This window comes from Planococcus citri, chromosome 3 (assembly GCF_950023065.1).
Source record: "Planococcus citri chromosome 3, ihPlaCitr1.1, whole genome shotgun sequence".
Taxonomy (NCBI): Eukaryota; Metazoa; Arthropoda; class Insecta; order Hemiptera; family Pseudococcidae; genus Planococcus; species Planococcus citri.
In genome coordinates, this window is record NC_088679.1 from 81,565,570 (window position 1) to 81,591,304 (window position 25,735).

Sequence of the window (25,735 nt, forward strand, 5' to 3'; positions counted from 1 at the left end):
TAAGGTCTTGTTTTGTTAGTTTACTTGAATAGTCTACTGTTGATTAAGACCATTTTTCAAATTGTCATAAATTGTCACTTTTGGTGAATTATCTACCCATTTAATACTAATAAATGGTGTACCTAATAGGTTCAGATAGTTCAATAATTATTAGGTGCAGAATGGACGCTTGAAAATTTTAAATATAAGGATGATATTATGTTTGTTAGAAAATATGTCGATGACAGCTTATTTTATGTTAAAAAAGACAAAATTGATCAGCTTTTCGAATTTGCAAATTCCCTACATAGTAGTATAAAATTCACAATTGAAAAAGAAAACTCTGGTGTCATTTCGTTTCTGGATGTGCAGATTATAACTACTGATAACCTTTTTTTGACCAAACACTACACCAAACCCATAGCAAGTGGGAGATTAGTGAATTTTCATTCCTTCCAACCTGCTAAACAAAAAATTAACGTTTTGAAAAATCTCATAGACAGGGTTCTTGGTCTCTCCAATGCTTGTTTTCATAAAGAAAAAATTAATGAAATTTACAACGTAGCTTTAGCCAACGATTATCCGTTCAAAATGATAGAGTCTCAAATAAAGGCTTTCTTTCAACCAAAAACTCCCTCTGTTACTCACTCTGTCAATGAACCAAAAAAATTTGTAAGTATTAACTATGCAGGAAAAACGTCTAAAAAAATAGAAATGTTGTGTAGGCAGGAGGATTCGGCTATCACTTTCGCTTATAAAAATTCGAACACCCTTTGTAAAAGAATTTTCTCTAACACTAAAAATAAAATTCCCCCCATGAGCCAGAGTAATGTTGTATACAAAGTGACCTGTAACAACTGTAATGTTGATTACGTTGGTGAAACAAAACAGCATCTCCGTGACAGACTCTATAGGCACAATTTGGATGTTAGAAATGGAAAAACTAATACTGCTCTCTCAGAACATGCTGTAAAATACAATCATAAATTTAATTTTGACGAGGCTAAAATTTTACACAAGGGTTGTGGGAATTTGCAGAAGAGAAAAACTACCGAGGTCCTACATATTTTAAGTAATCCGAATTGTATCAACAAAAAGACCGATGTGGCAGGCTTCGACTCGTATAAAGCTCTGGTACATTTCAATTAGATAATTTTATCTCGTTTACTCGATTCATCGTACTTGCATTATTCCACTAGCGTCAGTCTTTTCTCATCACCTGATGAAGGCACTGTGTGCCGAAACGTTGTGTGTGTAAATTCGTGAAAATAAATATTTCTTATCAAGTTAAAATCTACCAATTTTTCTCGTTTTTTATTAACTTTTCATAGAAAATTTTAAAATGCTACGAATCAGCGAGTAAAACTCATTGAAATTTTTTTTCGAAAATACCTACATCAGTTTGGTGAAAAATGAACTCTAGGTGGTCAATCTCTTGGGTCCAGTTTTGTTTGGAAATCCGTCGAAGACCGATTCAATTATCTCAACGACATTATGTAGTCATTCCAGTTTTGCGGAGCTGAAATCGCCTTTAATACACAAAGTAGGCAACCTACGTATCACAATACTGTTTTTTGTTAGTCATGAGGAATTCTATCTTAATATCGAAAAGGGGCCTGTATAGTGTATAGTCGTGTAATGTCAAATGTGTATTAAGTAGGTATGTGATTGAAGTACTTACACTTGCACGTAGTACAAGTAAGCAAACGTAATATAGATGTACGCTGGTATGCGTATATATATATGCTAAATATATTTACGTTTTATTCGTTTATTTATTTATTCGTCAATTCGTACTACCGCTCGAACGAACGTAAATAAAAATCAATTTGATTTCTCGTATACAGTCGGTTGCTCGATGCCTCGACGTCGACGGTTCCTTATATTCCTATATAGCCCGCCTGCCTGCCAGCCTGCCTGCCTACCTACCTACCTACCTACCAATAATAAACGTAGCGGAGCTACTCGATTTAATGAAATTTACCGGAAGAGAAAATAAAACGCAACAACCCTTCGGAATTATCGCTATTCTGATCGAAAGCTTGAGAAAATGCTACGCCTAGGTTTTAGGTGTGGAATTACTAATGCCGATAATTTACTGCACGGAGACGAAGGCTGCGAGCTGCGACGCTGCTGGCGGATGTGTTTTTGCCAACACGCAATTTCATTTTGAAATATCATCACCGGCTAAAGAAGAAAAAAAAAAGGTTATACTTATGCGAATTTCACGGCGGAGCAATGCCACGCCATGCCACGCCACGCCACGTCGCCGAATTATTATTTTGCTACGGCGCGGCGGCTGCCTATTTATGATATAGCCGAGCGAGTCGCAGCCTAAGCAACATATTTTGGATTTTTCGCACGTTCGGAATTCTCTTATTTGTTTTTCTTTCTTTTTTTTGGCGAAAGCGCCTAACTGCGTAAGTAAGTGAAATATACCGCCGCAGGCAACATATGTATGGTAGCTTTCCAGCTTGGTAAAGGTTAGGTGGTGTCTTTGTAGCATCCACGTGATGCTGATACGTGATACCATATATTCGTAGGTATACAGCCACTTTACACTTACACTTACACTCCAACGAGAATCAATGTTATTTTCGATACATACGAGTACATAGGTGGAGTTATACATACGTACTTATGTAGGTACTTGGATGTAAAATATTGCACTTGGGAGGGGGGGGGGGGACTGCAGTCGCCATGTGGGATATTAAATTTCCAGCTTGTTGTATCTTTCTGTGAAAACTGAAAACCTACCTATATCTAATTTTATTTTATTTTTATTCTTTTTGCAGGTGAGTGTTTACCATGTATTGCAGACGTGTATGTATTTATATTCTGGACAGAAACTTGAAATTTCAACTCGACTGGTCTTCATTCATGTTGAAAATGCTAACTGCTGCAAGTACGTTTTTATTTTATAATTCTGTATCATCATCACGTTGTTTTCCGGTTGGCAATGGGGTTTTTTGTGCAGTCAGATTGAAAAATGTAACTGCAAATAACTACTTACATATCGCACCTCGGGAGTAATAAGGTCACATCTAAAAAAAAATTGATTTTGATGTTTTTGCATTTTTGGGGTTTGTACGACCCCCCTCAACCAAAAATTACACTTTGAGTTGGGTACATTATCTAGATCTTGTAAAAAATGCAAATGGCCTAACTCGAAATCTCAAAAACATTGCAAGTTGTTTGGAGTTGTAAGGGTACATCTCAAAAAACTCCACCTTTTTTGAGCAAATTTCGTACAATCAAAGTGTTAACAAACAGTTTTGATTGTTTTGAATGTTTGTCAGTTAGAAATAGTCACAAGAAGTGTATTTTTCATTGGTTTGTACCAAATGGAAGAATTTTTTTAAATTGATCACTTTTCAGAAAAATAAATTTGCACATATCATGAAATTTTAGTTTTTTGAGAAAAACTCAAAAACTAAGTACTCTAGAAAAAAACTAACGACATTATGTCGATTGGAAATTTAATTCTCTGCAACTTTGTTTGTGTGAAATTTTTTTTGGACGCTTCCTTTCGCCTCCACATCAACTTTAATGAAAGGTTATAACTCAAAATGTTTTCCAAACATTGAAATATTTCCTCTTTAAGATTTTATTTTTCAAAGTGTTCTTATGCTAAATGAAGGTAGGATACCAGATCTTTAAAATGAGGTGCTATTCATTCCTCACAATTAATTATAAGTTGATAAAAATAATGAATCAAGTTTTTAAAAAAAAGAAAATCACTCTTCTGTAGAATTTCACTTTTTTGAGATGTGACCTTATTACTCCTGAGGTGCGACATTGAACAAATATGATGACCAAACGGAACTAACATGACTGGGGTTCTGACTGGTGACATGACTACCGTTATTGATTGGTGAAATAGACAAATTTTTGAGCAGCTAAAACTACTGATTTGTCTCTTATTAAAGCTGAGTCCACTGCTTGTGTAAGAGAGTGAGATGGGAAGTCGTTTGAAAATGTGTCAGGAAATAGCCATTACAAACCACACTATTTATTAATTATTAAACATAAGCAATTGTCAGGTAAAATAAAACGTCATCAAAAGAATATGCAAATTATCTAAATTGATATCATAAATCAATCAATCAATCAACTGAGGTTGTCAGGTCCAGAGTTCTGGCTTTGCTGAAACTTGGATGGATGATAAGCAATCTGTAATAAAAATAATCGCTTTTGAGTACACAAACTTACTACTCATAGATCATAACTCATAAATATCTCAATCTCAATCATTTCTAAAAGACCTCCGTCTCAGGCCATGCAGTCTCACGTAGGGTGTCCCTTAAAAAAAAGTTTTGAATTTTTTGCGGGACCCCCCCTAGTTTGGTTCGTATACATGAAAAAATGATTCCCAAAAATTTTTAGCCCAATCGGAGTGTATTAACCTGCCCCGCATCGCCCCTCTTTGTTGAAAAAAGGAGCGCGCCCGAGCTCCGCATTACTCCACCACGGCGCGTGGCACACGAAACGCAACGTACGGGGGCTTATACGCGCCAACATCTTTCCACTTCCTATTGTTTTTGTTGGTGCTTGTAGGCCTTGGAACTTTTGTTCATAAGTCCTTGGTGTCTCCCCATCACCTTTGCTTGTTCATTATGTACATTCTTGCCTTTAATGCACTTTTTTGGAACTGATACTACTACATAATTATAATAAGTTGTGCCTTCATGTGATTTTGAAGAACGTGATGCATTTAGACGAGTAATTTACAAAATTATTTAAGCCTTTTAGTGAAATTTTTCCGCTTCCTGCCCACCTCCACCCCCCCCCCCATCAGAAAAACAAAAATCAGAAGTCACAATTTCAGGGAACTTTTTTTTATACAATCAAGATTTTGTTATTCTCGATAATAATGATTACATTATGTATTTGGGTAAACTTGAAAAAAGACCAAAATATTTCAACACAATAAAATGGGGCTTGAAAAATAGTTCAATCGCAATTAGTTTCCATAAAAATAATAATAGTTTTTAAAAATAGTTTTTTTTTTAATTTTTAAATTTTTTTTAGAAAGAATTTAGCAACTGAAAAAAGTATTTCTAAAAAAAAAAAACCTAATAAAAGAAAAAAACGCGAAAAATAGTTTCCCTGAAATTATCTTGCCCAAAAATGTATTTCAGAATAATATATCAAAATAAAAGTGGGTTGCTCAGAACTGATTTTTGCTGTTTCCAATTGACTTTTTTTCTTATTTTTTGATGATACAAATATGAATTTTTTGACAAATTCAAAAATGTTTTGCCTCCCTCACTAATTAAATCGTAAATTTCATTTCTGTATTAAACTCTAATAATAAATTATACAGTCGTGTTCAGGTTTCCAATTCATTTTTTATCGAAAAGTGCGAAATTTATTCATAAAACAGAAATCACCGGCGCTTCCCCTCAGAAAAAAGTCGTAGTTGTTACTGTAGAATGGTGCATTGTTCATCAGAGACACCGAGGAGTTATGAACCAAAGTTCCAAAGCCTACAAGCACCAACAAAAACAATCAGAAGTAGAAAGATGTTGGCGCGTATCAACCCCCGTACGTTGCGTTTTGTGTGCCACGCGCCGTGGTGGAGTAATGCGGAGCTCGGGCGCGCTCCTTTTTTCAACAAAGAGGGGCGATGCGGGGCAGGTTAATATACTCCATTTGGGCTGAAAATTTTTGGGCATTATTTTCTCATGTATATGAACCAACTCAGGGGGGGTCCCGCAAAAAATTCGAATTTTTTTTCACCAAGTATAAATAAGGGACACCCTGACACCCCAGGAGGTATTGGAAACGCCAAACGCACCAAGATGATGAAAATAGCGTGAGAAACACACTAAATATACTCGTAACAAAAATGACTTCTTACACTTGTAAAAAGTCCAGGTATTTGAAACATTAATTTACCACTTTACACGTTTTCCTCCAAAAGGTAGTCTCAAAACTCAAAAGAAAATGGTATGATTGAAATTGAATGCCGATATTTCAAGTTTTCTTAAAGACATTATCCACTTCAAGAATTAAATTATGAACTAACCTAACTCACGAATAATCTGACAATTATTCGATGCACTATGATATTTAAAATATACTGAAAATACTTACTAACTAAGTACATATATATTTTATTACGAGTATCTCGTAGGTAATGACCAATATTGCGAAAAAGCTCGTATAGTAAAACACCAGCAAATAGGTAAACGGTACACAGCTACAGTTGTAGTTAATTTGCATGGCATACCTTATAGCTAGATAGGTACTTCAAGTCTGCCACCACCTTCGTCCTAAGTGCCTACCTATCTGCTTTTAAATGAAAACAGCATTTTAATGAGCTAATAGGTTAGATCTGGAAGGGCGGACGATGGGGTGGCGCGGTGCGGCGGCGTTTTAAATGTTAATTTAAATTTACGCTCAGGGTATCCGTGTTCGAGCTAAGGGTTTAGGTATTAAAGTCAAGCATCAGTCAAAAGTACAATTCACTTTTGAAAAGAGCCAATTTCGTCTCTGAAACTTACCTCTATTAACCTTTCGAGTAGGTATCTACGTCTGCGCTACCTAGTTATTTTAATTGAAAAGAACGTTGTATCTACGAAATTTGCAAAAAAAAAAAAAAAAAAAAAAAAAATAGGAAAAAGAGGAAAAAGAAAAAAAAATGAAAGACGAAAGAGAAACTGAATAAGTGTACAGTGTACACAGAATGAAACTGTTTGCGTTTGAAGTATAGCTACGAGTATCTACCTAATCGGTATCGAGACGAAAATCATTTCCAGCTGGTTTAAGTAGAAATTTATACAATGAAAGATTACTGTATAAAGATAAAAGATTTGAAAAAGAATCCGGTGTTATTTTCATTACGTACCTAACTAAACAAAGTAGTAATCAAAGTTGAAGCTAATCGATTTTCGCCGATTTTATAGTAGCGTAAATTTCGGAATTGGAGTTTTGAAATTAATTTTATACGCTTAGATGTTGTTGTAATATCTAATGAAGAAAGCTCTTTTTCTTCTAGCTATACCGCATACCGCCGCGCCGCGCGCGCGGTATTAAAATTTAATCAAATTTTTCAAACACGCGAACAAAATAGCTCGAGTTTGGTGCGCTTCATTTACACGAACAATATAATTTTCAAGGTGTATTGATTTCGTTTTGTTACGAGTATATATATAAAGAACAGATCGCATTATCCCGGGAAAAAATGTTCAGATAAAATTTGATCTAAATAGATCGATTTTGACAAAAATCTTGATACAGTTCGATAAAAGTTGATCAATTTTGATACAAATCTTGATACAATTTGATTAAGGTTGATCAATTTTGATACAAATCTTGGTACAGTCACATGAAAGTTTATCAACCTAGATCAAATTATATCAAGGTTGATAGACTGGTCTCACACTTGTTTGATCAATTTAGATCAAGTTTGACATTATGACTTACCTAATTTGATCAATTTAGATCTAGTTCGATATAACTGTTTCAACCAACCTTATCAAGTTAGATCAAATGTTATGAAATTTTATTAACATATATCAAATTGTATCAAGAAAGATAAGTGTGGTCCTAGTGTTTTTTGATCAATTTATATCAAATATGACATAACTGATTTGACCAACTTTATCAAGTTTGATCAAATGTTATGAAATTTGGGAAACCTAGATTAGGTCACATCAAAAAAGATACACCGCTCTCATTGTTTTTTGATCAATTTAGATCAAAAGTGATATCATTACATCAATCATGTCAGGGATGGTTTTCAGAGGGGGTTTGGGCAGTGTAACACTCCTACAATGTTTGGAATTATTGGCAAGAACAGCAAAATGGTAAACTGATGGCAAATAATATCGGCAAATACTAGAAAATTTTTGAAAAACTAAAAACAAAATTGTTAATTTGGTGGCAAAATGTTTTATGTACCTCTAATTTAACGACAAAATCACCAATCTATATCCTTAAAATTCTCATTTTTTTTTGGAAAGCTTTTGCCTTCACGGTTCTCTTCAGCTCTTCTTCATACTTTGAATTTTTAAGAAACTATTAATACAATTTTTAAAAAGTTGAGATAAAAAAATTGAATTCTTACATTGAAATTGATGTTGTTCTATGTACTTTTCCAGCAAAAAGTTTTCCAGAATCACAATTTCCAGAAAAACATGATTAAATTTGAAAAATTTCAAGATCAGAAAAACCAAATCCTTTCATTAAAGTTGACGTTGTTTTACTTTTCAAATCACACGTTTTCCAAAACTTTTGCCTTCACTTCGCTCATAGTTTGCTCAGACCATTCAAACTACTACTTTCAAAAATTTTTAAAATATGAAAATTGAAAACCAACAGAAAAATCCTAGAAATAGGTAGATACTCATTTTTAATACTTAATTGGCACATGAAAAATTTAAATTTTTCATTTTTTTGAAACCGATTCACTAGCTTTTCAAATTTTTTTGACACAGCACCTTCTAAGTTCAATTAATCTCAACAAAATTACAATTTTTTGTTGAAAAAATGACGTGATACACCCTCCCAAATTGCATACAACTTCAAACCGTCTCTAATCATGTTTTACTTAAGTTTATCAAATTATATCAAATGTGGTAAACTGTTTCAACCAACTTTATCAAGTTAGATTAAATAACACTGAAACCATTGCCTGCAACTGATACAACTTGATCTAATTCGATAAAATTTCGTCAAAGTATGCTAAATTTTTTATTAATATTGATCGAATTTGATCAAACTACGTAAAGATTTTAATCTAAATTGATCATCTTTGATCAAAAAATTTTCTCTCCAAATTAATTTTCACAGAAAGAAAATTGAAAACAAATTATTTTATATCAAATATGAGTGTAGGTTGTGCATTCATGCGCCATGCCCAATAATCATGCGTAAGTACCTATCTGATACAGTTTTCAAAAATTGTTAATTTCATTTTTTTTTTCAAAAAAATTACGATCACATTTAGCGTTTATAAAAATGCATATTTACATTCGAAAAACTGATCTGAGCTTGATGGATTAAGCAAATCTTTGAAAATGATTGAAATATGCTCATGTTTATGAGTAAGTAGGCGATTTTTTTCTAAGTCCAGACCCATGGAAGGGGAATATATACTCCCATTATCCCTTCACTCACAAGGAACGGGGTGGCTGAATGGTTAAGGAGATGGACTAGGATGTGAGAGGTCTCGAGATCGATCCCAGCTTGGGCGCATTTTTTAAAAATTTTTTACCTGCTTTTTGAAAATATTTTACAACCAACATCTCATTTTAAGCAAATCATACATTTTTGGAGTAATTTGAGCAATTTTACTGGTTAAATATGGCTATTTTTGAAAAAAAGTGCATTACATTTGATCAATCTTGATCAAAGTTGATACTGGTGATCTAATTTGATCGAAAAAATGTCTCGATCAAAATGGATATAATTATATCAACTTTGATAGAAACTGAACGACTTTGATCTATTTTGATAGAGACATTTTTTTGATCAAATTAGATCACCTGTATTTGATCAAATTTGATCTAAACATTTTTTCCCGGGATGACACAACACTACCGCCTGCCGCCGCTACCGTGCGTAGATAAATTTCGCGGTCGCGGTCGCGGCCACCGCACGCCCTAGCCCCCGCGCCCCCTTTGCCATCGCCATCGTCATTAATTGCGATTAGCAGCAGACTGATACGAGGTTAAAAGTTGAGTTTATACGCAAAGTATAGATGGTAAAACAATAAATGAAATATGTAAGTTGTACTTATACGAATATAACTTGCCATAGCCCACACACCTACCAACGTTTCGTTAAAACTCGAAAAAGGTACTTATACTTAATTTAGACTTACAAAGCGTTACCTACGCATCTGCATTTTTAAAATTTTTTTATTTGCCAAAATGGGGCGAGGGACGATATTCGATAGCGATATACAGTATATTCTATAGTCGGCTGCTTGGGAGTGGAGATTAGGGTACCTACCTCTGGACGTCTGGACACATACAGTAGGTGCTTGTGCTTGTACATATAAGTTAAAGCCGAGTCGTAAACCGTACGAGGATAACCGTTAAAGCATCATTTATTACGAAGAACGGCGCTTTAATATCACTTCAAAAAGGTCTCGGTGCATCCAGAAAAAATGTCCTCGTTTATGAAATTTTATATGGATAAGGATCACATTACGTAGGGTTACGTACCACATATGGCCTTTAGCTGGTGCAGATATTGATACTTACCTAGGTACGTTGATAGTTAGTTGGGTAGGTACGGAGGTACATATAATTAAACGTTTTATTGTTGTTGTACTGCACCGTGAGCACGTATCTTGCCATACACGAACATAAAACATAGATATTATAAAGAAATTCGAGCTTTTAAAATGAGATAGGTACACTCCAACTTCTAGAGTGATCCTCACTTTGAAGTTTCGTTTTGTATGCTCCCACCACCACAAGGTATTGGTCACCAACTGACACTCAAATTGTTGTACCGGGTGGGTATAAATCGAAAGAGCATGCGAGAATACCAACCAGCCAAAATTTCTGATGTTAAAGTACATAAATATGTACATATAAGTACCTAGGGTCATTCCACGTCAATTGGACCAAGAAGTGGTAGGTGGGTTCGGCGATTTTTTTGAAATTTTTCCTGTGAAAAGACCTTCCGAAGGGATGATCAATGGCGCAAATCGCAGCCCTCTAGCCCATTTTCAACGGCAGCCAGGGGGTGTCAAAGTTTTCAGTGAACCTAAAATATCATCCATTTCAGCAGTGGATTACTCGATAACCGCGGTACCTACCAAAATGGAACATTTTCCCATAGTTAGAGGTTTTGAAAGGCTTTTTGGTGATATCATAAAAATCAGTGTTGCCACTTTTTTCGTACCAAAAATTAGCTCAAAAAGTTTCAAAACGTAGTTTTCATATCGTTCCGATTCTCGAAAATTCTGAAAAAAATATATTATGGACAACTGTTCAACCTGAACAACATATTAAAAAATTGGAATGGTAACTTGTCGCAAAGTCGATTTTTAAAAGTTTAAACTTTGCGAAAAAATGCGATTTTTCAATTTAAAACATGAAAAAAAGATTTGATTGGTAAAGTTGACCCATTTGACCCCTATTTATAAGTAACTGTTGAAAAAGTTGAAAAATCCCTTTCACTCAATAAAATGAACTCATCACAAAATATCAAAATTCGAAAAAATTCAATTTTAAATTCCAAACATCAAAAAAAGTTTAAATTTATTCAGTTGTCTTATTTTGACCACTTTCTGACATATTTTATGAAAAAGTTGATAAAAATCACACTCACAGCAAAAAAATTTAAATTTGTTTTTTTTTGAATTTTTTCGAATTTTGATTTTTTTGTGATGAGTTAATTTCATCGAGTGAAGGTGGGTATTTCAACTTTTTCAACGGATACGTAAAAATAGGGGTCAAATGGGTCAACTTTACCAATCAAAACTCTTTTTTATGTTTTAAATCAAAAAATCGCATTTTTTCGCAAACTTAAAATTTTTTTAATCGACTTTGCGACAAGTTACCACTTCAATTTTTTAATATGTTGTTCAGGTTGAACAGTTGTCTATAATATATTTTTTTCAGAATTTTCGAGAGTCGGAACGATATGAAAACTACGTTTTGAAACTTTTTGAGCTAATTTTTGGTACGAAAAAAAGTGGCAACACTGATTTTTATGATATCACCAAAAAGCCTTTCAAAACCTCTAACTATGGGAAAATGTTCCATTTTGGTAGGTATCGCGGTTATCGAGTAATCCACTGCTGAAATGGATGATATTTTAGGTTCACCTGAGTACCAATTCTACCTGTGGTTCACCCATCAGTGTCAGTATAATGGAATGATCTTCAATGGCCAACTAGCAGCGCCATTCAGCGACACCCTAGGCACCAACACCGATTTATCCGAGAGGCCACATCGTCACCTGTATGGCTCATCACACATACTGCATGGTGGTACCTCTTTGAGTCCTCTGCAGGGTCCTGACTCAGTGACAAGATGTACAATGCGCATAACAAAAGGCAACACACTGTACTAATCACAATCACTTTCTCAATTAAAATCATATCTAGTTACATTGCATGTGCAATGCACCATGATATCATTCAATTAACTAAAGCAAAACATATTCTAACAAGTATTCATGTATCAGTGTACTCAAGATAACTTACTTATTCGTGTAATAGGGGACCCTGCCCTAAGACGGCACAATTTTTTTCCGAAGCCTGGTGCTCCTAAAGTATCCAACCAAAATGGACAAAAATTTGATGGAAGGTCCCTCAGACTATCTACTACTTACCACCAGAAACGTAAAACTTTTGGTTTCAAACTCTTGTCTCAATCGAATGAATTGTAAATAGGTTCAAATGCGCCGATGGCGCAAATGCATTCCTAAGATGGCGCAAATCCAATTTTAATGTAAAACGTGTACTTAACTATATCGATTGAATTCAATTGAAATTATTATGTTGAATATATTAGGATCCCTAATTTACCCCCAATTTTTTTGTTTCAGGCTGTTAGAAGTTTTTTTTAGAGATTTGGCTGACAATTCTGCTTTTTTCAATATTTTCACAGTAATACCTTTTTATGAAATATTTTGAACAGAAACATGACACATTAGGCACACTATATACATTACTACAGGATTCACCTAAATCTACCCGTTTTTGTTGCTGAGAAGCTCCTGCTTTTGCGGTTGCGCCATCATAGGACTGTTTATACAAATTCAAATTTAGTAAATTTATGAATGAACATAAACACACAAAGTTGTAGAATTTTCTACAATTTCGTACATTTGAAATTTCCGTAGGACGCTCTGTTTCAAAAGTGTAAGCCTTCAAAGTTGGAGTAACGAGAATTTTATGAAAATTTACTGCAACTCCAATTTTCAAGTTCAACTTTTTTTACTCAAACTTCAAACGCTTGCTCCTGTGAAACCGAGCGTCCTACAAAAATTTCAATTATACCAAAATGTAGAGAATTTAATTCTCTTTCTACGTAAAGTCATCCAATTTTACTAGGACGTACGGTCCGTCCGGCATATGCGGAGAACTAAAACACTAAAAATTCTCTCATGTTTACTTCAAAGAGCTTTTGTGAGAATTTGGAAATTTTTTTCTTTGGTTCAAACACATCAAAATGTTCTGGAATGATAGGGCTTTCACCCACAATAAAAAATTTTTCAAAATTGTTAGCGGTATCGTTGTAGCGAGCATTTTAAAAACGGCGTAACATCGCGATTTTTCTGCTCGGACAAGTAATTTGCACGCTACTGTACTTCAACATAGTCTTATAATGACTGAGATCTCTGTGCTCAGCCCAGCTCTTTGCTGGTATATTTGTACTCAAATAAGTGGGAGAATCCTTGCCTCCATCACCCATAGAATGGTTCAAAACCGTCACCAATCGACTTGGAAGGTTGAAAATATGGTATCAACCAAATTTCAGCTGTTTAGGTCAACTTGCTGAAATTTCAATTTTTTCTCATTTTGGCCAAAATTTGAATTTTTAAAAATTCGCCAAAAATGGAAAAATCATTTCAGCAACTGAAATTTTGGATGGTGATACAATTATTTTGGGATCCTCTTTCGATTCTCCATTGTGCAGTTCAAAATTTTTTGTAAACATAACAAATTTTTTTTTTGGGGGGGGGTTAGGGGGAGGGGTTCCACATTGTAATGTATAAAAATAAAAATTTCAATTTTATTGAAAATATTTGAGGGAAGGGGGCGCTTCGAAGCATGAGCGATAGAAAAATCGCAGTTGATGACGTTTGAACCCCTTTTTCCCACTCATCTGCTGTTTTGTGTAGGCATGGCTGATACTTAAATGATGCAAAATACGTCTGAAAAACTGAAAATTTATAATTTTTCTGAAACACCTACTGGCACTGGCCACTCTGTTAATATCGAAGATCTATGACTGAAAACAAGACTAGGAGTGATACAAAATGTCTCAATGAATATGTACATATTCTATAGAGAATTTCGTTTCTTCTTTAGACGAACTTGGAAATTTCACTATGATGTGAAAATGACCCGCCCTGTATAACAGCTATAGAAGAACAAATGAATGACGGTCATCGAGTCCTATCTACTATGTAATGTACAGACGAGTAGGTATATCGCAGCGTGAATTCGTAAATTCGTAGAAGAAGAAATAAAAATTGATCGATGGTTTGAACTTGAAATGCGGTGATAATAGAGTCTAAAAGGCGTGTGACTTGTTTTCGTCAAAAGTTTCAAATGAATAAAATACGTAAATACCGCGTACCGCGTAAATATACGTAGTATTGTTTTTTATCGTCTCTGTCAACGTGTCGAGTGGGTCGTGCGGATCGTTAGAATTTGAAATATTTAAATCTTAGGAAGGAACTTGGCTCGTGCGGACGCGGAGGTAGTAAGGTAAGCTAAAGCTAAAGCTTCGCATTTTTATAAGTGCGGCTGTGTAGCCCATGTACTTGCTGCTTAGTGCTTACTGCTCACCTAGACCTACGTGTAGAAATTTCATTGTCACGGTTTACGTGTACGTGTACGCGTATAATTGCGTACGAGGAAGATGATTTTATTATTTCGCTAAATTTAGACACGATGGGATGAATGAGGATGGCGTTGCCACCAAATCGTTTATGCGTGCATGTGCATGCTGTTGTACGTATTCTCGTACCTATCAATTTTACGTGCTTGTACTGCAGTATGTACGTTACGTACTCGTAATTTCTGCTACACCTCTCCCTGCCCGTTTTATGACGTTCTATGTGTCTGTATCTGAAATATACGTCTATGCTTGTGCGTGTGATCTTATTAAAAACTCATTTACTCGTATTTATTTATTCAATCATTCGCTTAACTTAGGTATTCATTTTTAGTAGGTAATTATGTTACGTGACGTGATGTGACGTGACGTACGAGTATACTTTCTTAATCGAATAAAATCGACGTTTTTTGGCATCGCAGCGATGATTTTGGATGTAAATATAAATGGACTATGATTTTGAAAAAATTTTCATATCCATAACACGATGAAAAAGTATTTCATTGGTTAGTGATATCGAAGTTCACGTTTGCAATCATGATTAGGTATAGGATATATTAGATAAGTAAGGGTGTTCGTTACGATTACGATTTTAGACGTCTACGAATGATATTCTCGATGCTTACTAGGTGTAGCTAAATCTATTAGCTATTAAATAGTTAAAGGTAAGTACTGAAATGTTGAGATGGTGGTTTTAAATAGGCAACGGCGCTGTAGCTGGCGCAAAGACGGTGTAAACTTGATTAAAATTTATAGGACGCGAATACGCGGTTAGAATTTGCTTAAGCTAGGCCTACCGCAGGCCCTTACTCTCTTTCTCGCTCTGTATGTGTGATGTATTATTACTGTAATCTTTGCCGCACTTTTTTCAGTACCACTTGGTAGGAATTTTTTTTTCGATAGACCCCTTCAACTATGTACCATGTGGACTAAGTTTTATTGTTGGGGTGCTGGAGAGGTTGCAGGAGATTCGTTTGTATTGGAATATGTTTATCGCTAACTTTATCAGAGACCTCCCCCCCCCAATCCACTCTTTCAGACTGAGGAGTAGGTATTGTAAGCCCCTGGAAAGACTAAACGAATGACCGGAAGAAATTTGGGTTGATCGCTAAGTTTTTTCTTATTTAATGATTATTCCAATGAGCGTGTAAAAGAGTGTTCAAAAAGTTGTTCAAAAATGCGTCAGCAAATAGCCATTACAAACCACACAACTATTAACTACATTTTAAACATAAGCAATTGTCAGGTAAAATAAAACGTCATCAAAAGAATATACAAATTATCTAAATTGATATTGTAAATCAATCAATCAAACAATTGAGGTTGTCAGGTCCGGAGTTCTGGCCAGGCTTGTAGGACCGCTCAGGTTTTGCGGTTGCTCCAAAATCAAGGCCCTACTTTGGAGCTTTCAAACGGTCCGGTCTAGTCATTTGATTCTGCATTTTTTGTCTTTGTAGGCCGATCTGGTCCGGTCCTGACCAGAAATTTTCATCGTGGTCATGGGTCAGCCCAGGTCAAAAAAATGGTCTTCATTTTTCAGAAAGAAAAAAGCTTCCCAACACATAAGATGAGTTGAAAAATGGGATTTTTACTTTCAAAACATTGAAACTTTGAAAGAAATTAAATCACAATGGAAATTTATTCAAAATAGGCATCTAAAATGGGATCATAAATTTGAAAAATTGGACATAACTGAGGTCCAAACCGCGGTCATTGGTCCGATTTTTTAGAAAGGTCTTTGGTCTCGGTCTGTCCCAGTTATTTTTTCTGAAAAGGGTCATTCATGTTCAGTTAATATTTAAGTAATTTTTTTTTAGAGGTCCAAGGTCTAGCTGGGTCCAGTTGGTCATGTGTGCATTTTTGGGTCCAGTCACGGTCATTGGTCTGGTTTCTAGGTCTGGTCCGACAAGCCTGGTTCTGGCTTAGCTGGAACTTGGATGGGTGATAAGCGATCTGTAATAAAAATAATTGCTTTCTAGTATACACACATACTTACTACTCATAGATCATACCAGGCTTGTAAATAACTTTTAGATAACTCATAAATAAGTATCTCAATCTCAATCAATTCAAAAAGACCTCAGTCTCAGCCCGTGCAGTCTCAGCCAAGGCCAACTGTGGGGATGCTTTGGACCGGAGTACCAATTGAACCTGTGGTTCACCCATCAGTGTCAGTATAACAGAATGATCTTCAATGGCCAACTAGCAGCGCTGTTCAGCGATGCCCTAGGCAGCAACACAGATTTATCCGAGAGGCCACATCATCACCTTTATGGCTTGTCACACATACTGCATAGTGGTACCTCTTCTAGTCCCCCACAGGGTCCTGACTCACTGACAAGACATACAATGCACATATCAAAAGGCGACCACAGTACTAATCACAATCACTGTCTCAATTAAAATCATATCTAGTTACATTACATGCGCAATGCACCATGATATCATTCAAACAACTAAAGCAAAACATGTTCTAACAAGTATTAATGTATCAGTGTACTCAGTAAGATAACTTACATATTCACGTAATACTTGGTATCTTATTTGTAATTGTCAATACAGCATCAATGGAGTAGGTATCTCTTAGGTGACCAGGAGAACAGCAGAAACAAACACAGGCACTTTACTTCAACACAGCCTTATCACAACTGAGATCTCTGTGCTCAGCCCAACTCTTTGCTGGTATATTTTTACTCAATAAGTGGGAGAACCCTTGTCCCTGTCACCCATGGTCATTAAGATAACCCCTCATAATAAAGGCAACTCAATGCAGCTACCAATGGTGCATCATAAAAATCTATATGTGACGCGACGCGACAAAATCGACATTCGGGCCGAAAAAATTATTTTTCACTTTTTGACGGATTTTTGGTACTCGGACATTCAAAAATCATTTAAAACCACCCAGAAGTTCCTATGATTTGCATAGCTCCATATACAGGGTAATCCAGTCAGAAGTGAGCTCATTTTTTTGATTTTTTGGATTTTTTTCTGATTTTTTTATTATTTTAACTTTTAAATCGATCTGGAGGCGAAACAAAACGTTCTACGAGAAAAATACATCGAGCAAAGTTGTAGAGAATTAAATTTCCAAAAACCTATAAGAGGTTTATTTTTCTCAAAAATGCATAGTTTTTCCGTTTTTCTCAAAAAACAAAAACCTCATGATGATTATCATAAAATTTCTGTTTTTTGAGAAAAACGGAAAAACTATGCATTTTTGAGAAAAATAAACCTCTTATAGGTTTTTGGAAATTTAATTCTCTACAACTTTGCTCGATGTGTATTTCTCGTAGAACGCTTTTTTTCGCCTCCAGATCGATTTCAAAATTGAAATAATGAACAAAATTTTAAAAAATTTGAAAAAATGAGCGCAATCACGACTGAGCCTTCTGTTTCAATGTAAATAACCATTTTACCCAATGATGTTCACACAAAACAGACAAGAAACGTTATCCAAGACTATGTTTAGCTCAGTTTAGCCGGAGAACGTGATTAGAACGCAAGCGCTTCCGCTAAATGAGCAGAACTGGACTGAAAACTTTAACCCCCCATAACTCAAAAACTTGTTTTCGGCTCGAAGGTCGATTTTGTCGCATCGCGTCACATATGAATATCTGACTATCGTAAAAAGATATAGCAAACACACAGCTACTAATTGCTCTGCAAGCCAACACCCCAGGAGGTGTCAGAAATGCCAAACGCACCAAGATGACAAAAATAGTGTGAGAAACGCACAAAATATACTCATAATAAAAACGACTTTTTACAGTTGTTGGAGATTCGTTTGTATTGGAATCAGGGCTGTAAGGTAATTTATGTTGGTAAATTACGGCGGTATTTTACGGTATTTTACCAAAAGTTTATTACCGTATTTTACCATAATTTACCAAAAAGTCAAATTAACACTGTCTTTTTTTCCATCTTTCCTTCATAAATCTCCAAATTTCCATGGAAATTTATGATTTGAAAGTTACTTACTAAAAATTTTTCCCATAAATTTCCAAAAAATGTCCATGGAAAATTTTCTATAATCTTTAATAACACCTAAAAAAGATGAAAATTTACTTCAGAGGCAGGTCAGAAGTTCAGAACTTCAAAGTCAAACTACAAAAAAAAACTCTTCATATCCAAATTAGTAAAATACCAATACCGTAAAATACCGTATTTTACCGTATTTTACCGCCGTATTTTACCAGCGAATGAATTACGGTAATTTAACGGCCCTGATTGGAATATGTTTATCGCTATAACTTCATCAGGGACACCCCCCCCCCGTCCACTCCTTCAGACTGAGAAGTAGGTATTGCAAGCCCCGGGAAAGACTAAAAGAATGACCAGAAGAAATCTGGGTTGATTGCTACATTTTTTCTTATTTAATGATTATTCCAATGAGCGCATAATAGGGGTACAATGGTACAAAATAATAACGCTTGTGTGTAGGTTAGGTACGTATAAGCAGAGAATAGAGATACTACAGCGAAATGAAACGACGAAATGAAATGAAAAAGCATTCTCGTCGAATCGCGAGTTCGCGTCGCGATATTATTCGTTGCGAAAATTACCTACCATTTAGCTTATAGTGCTTATACGAGTGTGAAACTGTAAAATTGGGCCTTGGTTTGGAAAATATTGGCGTTATAGTATGACTATGAAGCGCGGACGCGGTCGAATGGTGTCGGTGTATAGCTGTTGTTTGTGCGTATATTGTCGGCCATTAAAGGCCTGTATGCGAGAATAATCAAATTACCTAAAACATATGTTGAACGTGTGGTATTATGACGAGGGTTTTATTCGAGTTAATATGTAATTGCCCGTACAGAAACAGATCACCCTTTTTAAAACAATTCCCATATTAATCATTTATATCGGCGAATTCGACGTCGCGTCGCTCGCCCTCGTCGTCGTCGTAATTTACAAACAATTATCAGTACAAAATACACATAACCCGGATCGCATATATGCCAACGGCGCGAAAAAATATTGCATTCGTGCAGAAAAAAAGGTCAGTCTGCGCCAGATTTGTATAGCTCTGGCGTTATTTGTTATTATACCTACCTTTACCTTTACCTAACTTGAATTGGAATGGATTGAGGGCGGGGGGCGCACCTCGAACATTGAATCACATTAACGAAATTTTTATATTTCTAATCTCGTTTTGTGGTTTCTGTTGACAAAACTGTTGGTTCAAAATTTAAAAGCCAAAAAAAAAATCGTCATAAAATTGGAAAATAATTACTCGGGAGTAGGTAGGATAATAATATAACGATGGTCGATGAAGGCAAACTATCGGAATCGGATATTGCATTATTTTTTTATGGGTTCGATGTTTGATAAAAGGTAGTAGGTACTAGGTACCTAGAACTACCCAGTACCTTCTGCAAAGGTATTTGAGAGGTACCTCGTACCTGTGCAAAGGTTACTATGATTTGTTCGTGTATGACGTCGTCGATGGCTTGGGCGTCGCGTCGTCTTCATCGTAATGCGTGCAGACGAAGGCACACGTATCGTGTACAAGTAGGTATACGACTGTAGGGGTGGCATGGCATGGAATGGTATGGCACTGCGGCGTACGTGCGAGCAGCATTTAATGAATACCGTCGAACAAAAGATTATTTTTCGTTTGAGCAAAATAACCAACATACTCGTATCACTAATATCGTAACGTTGTACTCGTCGGTATATAACCAACATATATTTAAGAATTCTATAATAAGATGTCGTGTATTAAAATAGAATTCGTGTCACGCGTGGGAATATTATTCACCTCGTATCCCAATTTCAAATTTCACTGGCCGCCAAGACCGTCAATTCAGCGCCTTACATTACGAATATTTCCTTTGCTGCTGCCGATGCCGATAAAATGCGGCCTACGCCACGTTAACGCCATCGCCATCGCCGGCGTAATCGCCGCTCTAAAAATTAGTACAGGATTCTTAGATGTTATCTCAAATACTGTTACATATTTTGCAATAATTGTTGAAAAATTTTAGACGATTTTGATTTCATCCATATCTTTGTCTAGCGTATACATTTATGTAGTCCGGCATATGACAATAGGAGTAATGGCACCCCCTCCGCCCCCGATCCTCCGGGACAACTTTTTTCTTAAAGAGGACATCCTAAGGAACATTTTAAAGCAAACTTGCCCAAAAAAAAGTTGGCCTTACTTACAAAATGGCGGCCATTTTGATTGACAGGTCAGTCGAAATGGCAAATTTTGCGTTTCAACATAGGACTTAATTGCACAAAATTTTTCAAACATTACAAAAGTAGATCGAAAGATCATGCAAAAATTTATCACTTGTCAAAATTTCAAGTGCTAAAGGGCGTTTTTCGGTTTTTGGTGAATTTTTGAAAATCAAATTAAGCCAAAAATGTGATCTGTCACGAGAAAACCAGGTTAGTGTCCAAAATGTAAATTTTACAGGACAAGCATTTGAAGTTTTGAATTTATGTGTTCGGGGATCTATGATTCGTAGGTCCGTGAAACTTGGACCATTTTTGACCACCAGGGGTGCCAACATAACCTGACATTTTTTTTCAAAATCAGGGTTGCCAAAGGCCGATAATCGAAATTTCCCTAAATCGATTTTTTCGTTTTTTTAAAATTTCGCACCAAAAATTTCGCGAAAACTACTAAGAATGAATTATTAACATAAAATAAAGTTATTTATCGAGTTTTTCAATTTTTTCAAGAAACTTGTTCAAGGTGAAAAGAGTTGATTTTTCCAGCTTAAGCCTCATTCAAATTTTAAAAAAATGGTCTAAATCCTACAAATGTGAGCGGATATCCACAAAAATTTGCATGTTGACTCCCCCGGGCATACATTTTAAGAAAATGAAAAAAAAAAAAATTTTCCCCATTTTTTTTGTAGTTGCTCTATTTTTTTAACCTTAAATTTAGGGTCAAAAGAATCGTTCGCGAACGTTTTTACCACCGCAGGCAGATTCTGCACCCTGAGTACTACCAATATCCATCAAAAAAAATATATCGATTTTTTGGACACTAACCTGGTTTTCTCGTGACAGATCACAAATGAGGAAAAAAATCAAAATTTCACCAAATTGACCGAGAAAGCTGAAATTTGGGATATACCCTATTTTCGACATGCCAAATCGATTGGAAACGGTTTCAACCCGTTTTGAGCAGTTCTGGAGCCTCCAGCAGATTTTTGAAACTCGAAATTCCCACAAAATTCCATCACATTAGAGTTGTAAAGCTGAAATTTATTCTAGAAACTAATTTTAATACGCTACGAAATACTGCGGGCGAATTTCAGGACGTTTTGGAGCCTCCATGCGACTTTTTGAAAATTCCTGAAGCCTCCAGCAAATGTTTGAAACTTTAACTTTTCACAAAATGTCATCAAATGGAGATAGAAAGCTGGAATTTACTCTAAACTCCAATTTTAACACCCTCTGAAGACGACTTCAGGTGAGTTCAAGTCATTTTAGAGCCTCCAGCAATTTTTTTGAAAATTACTGGAGCCTCCAGTAGATTTTTAAAACTTGAAATTTCCCCAAAATTTCATCAAACTGAGATGGAGAGTCAAAATTCATTCTGAAAACTAATTTCAATACGCTACGAAGTTGTCTGCTGATGGATTTCAAGTTGTTTTGGAGCCTCCAGCGATTTTTTAAAAGGTTGTATGGCGTTTTTTTTGGAAAATTGAAATTTCCCAAAAGTAGCTGGAAGCATTAAAACCATTTGAAACCACCATGTAGTCTGCGAAGTAAATTTCAGCTTGTCAACTCCATTTGATAAATTAATGTTGGGGAAATTTCAAGTTTCAAAAATCTACTGGAGGCTCCAGTAATTTAAAAAAAAGTCGCTGGAGACTCTAAAATGACTTGAAACCACCCGAAGTTGTCTGCAGAGTGTGTTAAAATTAGAGTGTAGAGTAAATTTCATCTTTCCATCTCCATTTGATGAAATTTTGTGAAAATTTATGCTGGCCCCAGGCTTCAGGAATTTTCAAAAAATCGCTGGAGGCTTCAAAACGTCCTGAAATTTACCCGCAGTACTTCGTATAGCGTATCAAAATCAGTTTTTAGAATAAATTTCAGCTTTACAACTCCAATGTGATGGAATTTTGTGGAAATTTCGAGTTTCAAAAATCTGCTGGAGGCTCCAGAAGTGCTCAAAACGGGTTGAAACCGTTTCCAATCGATTTGGCATGTCGAAAATAGGATATATCTCAAATTTCAGCTTTCTTGGTCAATTTGGTAAAATTTTGATTTTTTCCCTCATTTTTGGCCAAAATTCGATTTTCAAAAATTCACCAAAAATCGAAAAATGCTCTTCAGCACTTGAAAAATTTTTGCATGATCTTTCGATCTATATTTGTAAAGTTTGAAAAATTTCGTGCAAGTCCTATGTTGAAACGCGAAATCTGCCATTTCGGCTGACAGCTGTCAATCAAAATGGCCGCCGTTTTGTAAGTAAGGCCAACTTTTTTTTGGGCAAGTTTGCTGTAAAATGTTCCTTAGGATATCCCCTTTAAGAAAAAAGTTGTCCCGGAGGATCGGCGGGGGGGGAGGGGTGAAATTACTCCTTTTGTCATATGCCGGACTAATAGATTGAAATTTCAATTTCTTAAAGTTGGAATTTCCCAACTCCCACGCCTCTCCAGTTGTTACCTTGGATGAGAAAATAATTCCCTGGAGTTTTCCTAATAGCCCCCTTTTCAAGAAAAAACTTTTCCCGACCCTTCAAACCATATTGACCCTTTTGTAAGGAGCCCCTCAAAGTTGAAGAAATCATCAAGAACAAGAATAATACTCTAAATCAATATCAGGGGATTTTTTTTTGAAATGTACCTCGTTTCCACATCAGAATTGTTCTATGTAGTTTTACATACATTATCCCCTTTTCAAGAAAAAACCTTTTTTGTCCCTCCCCCACCCAATGATTTTGGCTCTCTTATATGGAGCCCCTAAAATTTGGGAACAATTGAAAAATATGAAAAACTAGGGGGCTACGCCCCCTGAGCCGCTTCGCGGCTCCAACCCCCGGCTCGCGCCCTCGCTTCGCTCGGGCTGCTCGCATGGCCCTCGCTTCGCTCAGGCTTTACCTCTTCCTTTCACTCAACAGCTCGCGCCCTCGCTTCGCTCGGGCTGCTCGCCTGATCTTCACGTTGCTCAAGCCTCTTACTCTTGTTTTCATACAGTCATAAAAAATGTAACTAAGAAGCTCGAAAACAAATGAAAGAACCCTCAAGAAATAAGTTTTTTGGATTTTTGACCGAGGTCCACCACTTCAAAAAATTTGAAAAAAAATACCTATGTACTTTGGTTTGCACCACTTTTAGGTTTAAAGTAATAGCAGATTAAAATTATTTTCTTTTCGGCTTTTTGCCTGGCATACAGTCCATGAAATTTGTAAAAAATCTACGAATTCACCTTCCCTATTTCTATACACCACAGAAGTTTAAAATTCTATTTTTTTTTTTTTTTTTTTTGGTTCCCCAAAAGATACTCTGCGATTTATTAATTTGATAACATATTCTTGAACATATGAATATTTTCAAAATTTGGGCTTTAAAAAACCTATTCACTCAGTGATGGGATATCAAAATTGTATTTTCCCCCTTATCTTCGATTTTAGAAGCGGGAAATTCCCCACTTTTTCCGACAAAAATTCATGATATTATTTCCCTTGGTTTTCCCATTTTTTTGAAATTAAAATTACGAAAAAAGTACCTACTAATAAAAAAACAAAAAAAGAAAAAAGTGAGGAAAAAATAAAAATCACAACTGCTAATTTTAAAACTTTGGTATAAAAAATGGTCCGATATTATTATAATTTTTTTAAGAGTAAAGCCACTCAAATCTCAAAATCTCTTCACTTTCTCACTTTTTTGGTCGAAATATCAAAATTTCATGCATTTTTTTCTCATTTTGAGAATCAATTTCTCATGTTTTTTCCTATTTTACAATTTCCCACGATATCTCATCACCGAATTATTCACTTATCACAACAGGGGCACCCTTTAATGATTTTTTTCTTGAGTGATAAGTAAAAATCTATTTCAATATGAATAAGATTTCAAACATTGTTTTTTCAAGTTCTTAAAATGCAGACGAAATATTCTAAAATCTGATGTATCTAATATCTCTATCTATCCTTTCTGTGTTTCCCAACTCACCCCCTCCCTCCCTTCCTTCCTTCGAAATGCAAATTCAGAGTTACTGGTGCATAATGTATACATGTATGTAGGTATGTAATGTATGTAAGCCTATGTGATCTGGTTTTCGTGGAAATTGTGTACAATAAGGCTTGGCTGTTAATTATTGTCTTATTCATATCATTGATGCATGTGTCTGGTGTTGTAGAGTGTTTGGAAACGGCAAAAAAAATATACATTGTATCATGGAATGCTTTAAATCAAATGTAGGGTGAAGAGGAAGAGGCGATTTTTTGTATTGTTGTGAGATACCACAGTCAGGTATTCGCGAAAGAGCCACAGAATACTCGCCAACCAAACCGGTTTTAGTGCATGATGACATGTTGAACATCCCTAAACGTTCCAAAACGTCGTTTTACTGGATTCGGCTGTATAAGTTCTCAACTTTCAACTCGCTCTAGAAGCTTTCCTAATTAACTTTTCAAAGTTTTTAGATTTTTCCTGACAACCTGTTATCCACACCTTTCCACACCCCAAGTTTGAGCTTTCTAGCTATCATAGTTTCTCTAATAATTTCTATCACCCAGTAAGTAAGTAAGTAAGTAACATTCGGCGATATATATATTGATTGTTGTACATATGATGGGGGGCGGGTGCTCATCAGCACCACTTATTTTTCACTGAGAGAACTGAAAATTTCTTGGCGGATCTCCTCACCTGAGGTAACAACTTGAAGGGATGGGAGGGATAAAAACCGAAAAAGAAATTCCACCCGATAAGTATAAAAATAAGGTACACCCTAAATGTACCTAACGTAATACCTTTACTTAAGCTATACTTGCGACCCTGCCTCCTTGTATGTATATCGTATATATAGTTACTTTAGTCTTATGCCTCTTCTTCGTATTTTCACGATACGAAATAACAACTCGAACGAAATTGAAATACCCGATCACTTTCTACGTTGGTTATGGGTAGAGGTACTACACGATACAATATAATACGTAGCCTACGACAAATAGCGCGCAAGGGTCGCTTAACATGCGTAGCTTACCTAACTCTTTTTTTTCTTCGAACCTGGAAAGG

The 25,735-nt window shown here is 35.7% G+C and overlaps 1 protein-coding gene across 5 annotated transcripts in view; it reads left to right on the forward strand.

Annotated features, from left to right (window-relative positions):
- The window catches only part of LOC135839796 (octopamine receptor beta-1R-like), a 342,285-nt gene that overhangs the window by 84,198 nt on the left and 232,352 nt on the right, over positions 1-25,735 (forward strand). Inside the window, exon 2 of one of the 5 annotated variants that reach the window (XM_065356003.1) lies at positions 2,775-2,884. The exons of the other annotated variants lie outside the window; for them this stretch is intronic. The gene's annotated coding sequence lies outside the window, so the exon portion shown is untranslated. The remainder of the gene's footprint in view (positions 1-2,774; positions 2,885-25,735) is intronic. 5 annotated transcript variants of the gene reach the window in all.